Genomic DNA, 6,000 nt, shown 5'->3' on the forward strand with positions numbered 1-6,000 from the left:
TTTAATTTCTAGTCATAATCTAGACATATTTCATATATTCAATTTAATTGCTATTCTATTTATCATATATACAATATTATTTTATTATTCATTATATACATAGATTTATATTACTAATGTTATTTCTATTTTATCTATATCCATCTATATTTGGAGGTTCATAGTTTTTAATATTATTTCTTTAAAAGCTCTGCCTCTAACCAAATAGAAACAAAAAACTCGATTATTTTAAATTATATTTGAATATATTTTTCTATTTAGTTTTCATATTTATATCTGTAGATTTATATGTCTATATTGTGTATTCGATATTTATATACTATTTAATGTAGTTTTTACTAGTATATTAATATACTCGATGCTATTTACATTCTATTATAACATACTATTTAATATAACATATTAAAATCGATAAATTATTTATATTACATACTACATACATGTATTTTTATATTTATATTTATTTCTATATATTTATACTTACATATATATATGCATATATAGTTATAATCATTTTATGTCAGTATCTATTTTTGCATATTTGTATATTTTTGCCTATATTATTTTCAAAAAACCCTCCTCTAACCAAATAAAAACCAATAAAACATTCCTTTTAAAGTCTGAATATTTATATATTTCTATTTTCATAACATAATATAATGTAATATATTTATATATTGGTTTCTTATATTTGCTTCTATATTTTTATTCTTTATCTTTTCTATTTACAGTATCTATAAAAAAACCCTACCTCTATCCAAACACAAGCCAATAAAACATTCCTTTTAGACTATATTTAGCTATTTTTTAAGGTTCTGTTTTTCATGCATTCTACACCCACCCCTCCCTCTCAATGTTCTGGCACCCACCATGACCCCCCCCCATGCCCGACTCACCTGCTCCTCCAGCGCAGCCCGGCTCCCTCTCCCAGGGACCTTGGGGTGCCCCAAACCACGTCGGAGCCCCCCTCAGCCTTTTTTCCTCACCCCAAAGAAGGCACAGAACGACTCCTTTAATGAAGTTGTTTTAACAATTGTAAGGCTAGAGCTTTTGGTATCCACTGCTTGCCATCCCTTGTAAACCAATTTTTTCTTCTTTCTTCTGCAGCTTAATAAACCTCTTTTTTTCCCCATAGTTTTCCAAATGCATGTATTACCGCATATGCATACTTAGAATCAGTAAATATATGTAATGTCTTGTCCTGCTATAATTCACAGGCTCTCAAAAGCGTGTGCAGCTCTGCTGTCTGAGCTGACCAGGTGGCTGGTAACCTCCCCCCTTCCTTTAATTGCTTTCCATTCACGATAGAGTATCCTGTAAATCATGAAGAATGGGGGGAAAAATCAGTGAGAAATGGGGAAAAAAATCCTGAAGAATGGGGGGAAAAATCAGTGAGAAATGGGGAAAAGTGGGGAAAAAATCCGTTAGAAATGGGTGGGGAAATTCCATGAAAAATGGCGAAAGAAATCAGTGAGAAATGGGGAAAAATGGGTAAAAAATCAGTGCGAAATGGGGGGGGGGGGGGGGGGGGGAAATCAATGAGAAATCGGGGAAAAACATAAGTAAGAAACGGGGGGGAAAAGTCCATGAAAAATGGGGAAAAATCAGTGGGAAATGGGGATAAATCTGGAAAAAATCCATGAAAAATGGGGGAAAATATCAGTGAGAAATGGGGGAAAATGGGGAAAAAGTCAGTGAGAAATGGGGAAAAATCAGTGAAAAACGGGGGGAAAACTCCATGAAGAATGGGGAAAAAAATCAGTGAGAAATGGGGAAAAAAATCCCTGAAAAATGGGGGAAAATATCAGTGAGAAATGGGAAAAAATGGGGAAAAAAATCATTGATAAATCGGGGGAAAAATCAGTGTGAAAGGCGGGGAAAAATCGGGATCGGGGACGTGGACCGGGACTGGGATCGGGGACCGGGACGGGGAAATGGGACAGGGACCGGGATCGCGGACGGGGACCTGGGACAGGGACCGGAACCGGGATCGGGGACGGGGACTGGAGACAGGGACCGGGACCGGGATTGGGGACTGGGACCAGGACCGTGATCGGGTTCCGGGACGGGGAACTGGGACTGGGACCAGGATCGGGGACCGTGGACTGGGACCGGGACCAGGACTGGGGACGGGGACTGGGGACAGTGACCGGGACTGCAATCGGCACCGCCCCCCGAACCGCTCCCGGAACCGCTCCCCGGGCTACCCCGGCACGGCGACCGGGAACGCCCCCCGGCACCGCCCCGGCACCGCCCCCGGTGCCGCCCCCGGCACTGCCCCGGCACCGCCCCGGGTAGCGCCCCCGGCACCGCCCCCCCGGGGCGGGCCGCCGAACGCACGCGATGACGCGCGGGGGGCGGGACGGCGCGGGGCGGTGACGCGCTTCATGCCAGGAGCAGGGCCCGGGTGGCACGAAGACGGGAGCGGGCCGACCCGATACCGCGCGGGGCCGCGGGCCCGGCGGAGCCCGGCCCGCTGGGTAGGGGCCGCCAATGGCACCGGGGCTTCTGCTTCGGCTTCTGTCCGTGTCGGCGGGGAGGCCCCAGCCAGCGGTGCCCCTCTCCCTCGGCGACACGGGCGTGGAACTCGGCAATCGGGCGCTGCATCGCCGCGGACAGCAGGGGGCGCACGGGTACCGATACTGCCATGGGGCCCGGCGCTGCTCTCCTGCTCCGCCGCCAGGCGGCGCTTGCGCTGCCGTCCTGCCGCGCCTCCGGGCACGCTCGGTTTCCTCGGGACCCCGGGCCCCGCCTGTCCCGCCGCTGCGGAGGCGGGGGATGCTTTATGGGACTGCCCGAGCTGGCAGTGCCGGGTCTGGGGCGTTGGGGGCGCGCCTTGGGGGGCTGCGGGTGCGCTCGTTTCCTCTTCTGCATGGCCTTCTGTGTGAGCATCTCTCGTTGCGACTGCTCTTGGAGAGTCAAACCCCTCCTCCTAAGTGGTCTCAGGAGCCTGGCAGGGTGAGTTTTGTTTCACAGGGGAAAGGGCCACTGGTCGTGTCCAGAGACCTGTGCACCCAGCCAGGTTTCTGCCTGATAAAATTCCAAATGGATGAGGATTTCTCCCAGCCCCAAGCTGCCCCCACCTGTAACCCTGGCTGCCTTTGGGGTGCCCAAAGCCTCCTCTGTGCAGATCTCAGGAACCTGGGAGGGGTGAACAATGTTGCACAGGGAAAAACCCCACAGATTTTATCTCCGGGCCCGGGGCCAGGAGCAGGCATTTGCGTGCTATAATTCCAGAAGGAGCACGGTGTCTCCCAGACCCAAGCCGCATCCAGCTGTGACCCAGCTGCTCTTGGAGTGCCAAAAGCCTCCTCGTAGCTGATCTCAGGAACCCTGGAAGGGTGAGTTTGGTTTCACAGGGAAAAGGCCTCAGTTTGTGTCCAGAGATCAAATAAGGGACTCTGCTTTTCCCTCTAGTTCTCCTTCCTGTTTTCACCTGGGCTACAAGGATGGGCATGGCCTGTATTTCTCATATCAAAGTGATGTTACTAAATTTGTCCAGAAGTTCTGATTGTTATTTTTATTAGTAGTAGTAATTTTCTGATAGAAAACACTCTCATTTTGCCTTTCCCACGTTGTTTCCAGGTGCTGCCCAGGATGGACATCCGTGGTCTCAGACAGTGATTCCCGAGGAGCAAGGAAAGCCTTTTCCTCACCTGCACAGTTCAGGTGGATGGGACAGAATTGGTGTGGCCTGACAAGGCAGGAAAAGCTGTCTGTGTTCTGGAGTGCCTTGAAAGCTTTCTCCGTCAGGTTTGGAAGGGGTTTCTCTCTGGGATTTCTTGTGATGCAGCACCACGGGTATCCCTTTGTGCCAAGTCCCAGTGCTAAAGGATTGAAGAACTGACAAGTGGGGTCTGGGATGAAAATGCCGCTAATAAAATTAAGCAAAGAATACAATAAGAGAAATGAGCATCCTTTTAATAGTTAGGAATAAAAATGCTGGAAAAGGGCACTCTGAATTGGTGTCACTTGTCATGGATAAAACCCCAGAGTGAGGAATCAGAGCAGAAGTTGAGAGCTGGAATCCTTCTGCAGTCGACTTAATTTTCTTTTCCTCCTCTCTTTCAGGACAGGAAGAATCACGACTCTCCTGGCATCTTTGCCAAGAGCTGTGGTGTTTGATCAGCCAAAGCCCAGAGGCTTCAGCACCAGAGGTCTGAGCCTGGAGGGCTCCTGGTGCTGCCCGTGCTGTGGGCTATGTCAGAGGATGCAGGGTTCCTCTTTGCCTCCCTGCTGGGATTAACTGCCATGGGAATGTGGGATCTGGGTGAAACTCCAGCTCTCCTGGTGTTCAGGGGAGCAAGGTCTGAGGGACTCCTCTCTGGGGATGTGCGGTGAAGGACTGAATAGTGTGGAAGGAGAGTATTTATAAACTGTATCACTGTTTCTCCCAAAATTGGGGTGGAGCGGTGATGGGGGCGGTTGGGTTTGGTCTGGGCCGGTTATTCTTTGTGCAATTTTTAAATTCTCTTGTATGATTTACTGTCCAGTATCTTTCTAACAAAAGCTGACATAAATTTAGATTAAGGATTAGAACTTGGGTCCATTCATTGCAAACATTTGACAAGGCTGGAGGACTGGGGTGGTGACTGCTCTCAGGAAAGGTTACTTATTAATACTGTGTCAGATTTCCCGCAGTGACTGTCAGGCCTGCATGGCTGTGAGTTCGTGCTCTTCTCACTGGGGAAATAAGTTCAGCAAAATTAGAAATTTTAGAAAAATCCAGCCAAAAATTCCACCTCTGTACCCCCTAAGTTTTCCCAGTTTTTCCCAGCTAGGAGCTGCACAGAAGTCAGGCAGGGGAAGTGACAACAGGGAACAGCTGAAAAATTCAAAGGCACAAAGAGGAAAGGGGAAAGGTTTCAGAAAACAATTCTATGGTCTAAGAATAATTTCTGATTCCCTACTGAGAAGAACACGAACTCACAGCCATTCAGGCCTGACAGTCCCCTGCAGTGAGAGCTCAGCACACATCCACAGAGGCAAGTCCAGCATCTTAAATGAAAAAATAAAAATAAAAACCAGAAGAAAAAGGTGATTTCTTTTGCTTCAGAGTTATTTCAAGTTCTTAAAGCCCAAGCAACATTTGCTCTTGATTTTGGTTGGGTGAATCATGAGCAGTGGGCACGGGTCATGCCATTCATTGAGCAGAAAACCCGGGGTCATTTAGAGGGGACACAAGAACTGTTTGTGTAGCGACCTCGGGCTGCAGAGGGGCAGGAGAAAGGCCAAGGGAGCTCCCCGGGGCCACCAGGGCCTGTGGGGAACAGAATGGACGCTTGGATGACCAGTGGAGGTGAGGAGTGGATCTGAGTTCATCTACAGGGAAATAAGGAGGGGATACTCTGGAGTGAAAAGCTGAGGTGATGAGTTCACCCACCTGGGCACGAGTTGTGTTTGCACAAAGTGGGAACAGAGGTGAAGGTCAATCCAAAGTCGATCCTGCTTGACCTCTGAATTCCAGGATAAGTTTTACAAGCTGCCAAATGAGGGAGTAAAAATACACAAAAATGAAACTGAGAGCATTCATGAGGTTCCTGGGAGTCCATTACACTGTTGTCATAGAATTCTTAATGAGTTTTGAGCTTTTAATGACAACAATTCAGTACTTTCTTTGGATTATTCACTGTGTAGGATTTGGGGTTTATCTGGATTTTTAAAGGCGTCGTGGTGGCCCTGACACTGCTCAGGAGCTGGTAGGAAAAGCAGGGTCAGAGCTCCTGGCAGGCACAGGGTGTTTTTCCCAGAGTGGACTGTGGAGGAATTGTTTGGGCCTTGGATTGTCCTCTGGGTGATGCCAGTTGCTGTGATTTGTGTAATTCCATACATTTAACTCCCAATACTTCCCAGCCCAGGAGCTTGAGCTGACAGGGCAGCACACAGATTGTTCTCTGTGCTGTGCCCCGATTTGGGGTTGGCTGTCAGCTTTGCTAGCTCCCGTGAATTATGCCCATAGCCCCCGAATTCCCTGCTCAATTCCCACTGCCATAACCTCAC

General features: G+C 48.2%; 1 long non-coding RNA gene across 1 annotated transcript; it reads left to right on the top strand.

The window, feature by feature from the left end:
- Window positions 1-2,551: 2,551 nt before the first annotated feature.
- Window positions 2,552-5,041, top strand: LOC148217665 (uncharacterized). The gene is made up of 2 exons (XR_015800884.1): window positions 2,552-3,753; window positions 4,072-5,041. It is a non-coding gene; the product is annotated as an uncharacterized LOC148217665 (long non-coding RNA).
- Window positions 5,042-6,000: the final 959 nt, after the last annotated feature.

The sequence above is a fragment of the Sturnus vulgaris genome, unplaced genomic scaffold (genome assembly GCF_052056855.1).
Source record: "Sturnus vulgaris isolate bStuVul1 unplaced genomic scaffold, bStuVul1.hap1 Scaffold_504, whole genome shotgun sequence".
In the NCBI taxonomy this organism is placed as follows: domain Eukaryota; kingdom Metazoa; phylum Chordata; class Aves; order Passeriformes; family Sturnidae; genus Sturnus; species Sturnus vulgaris.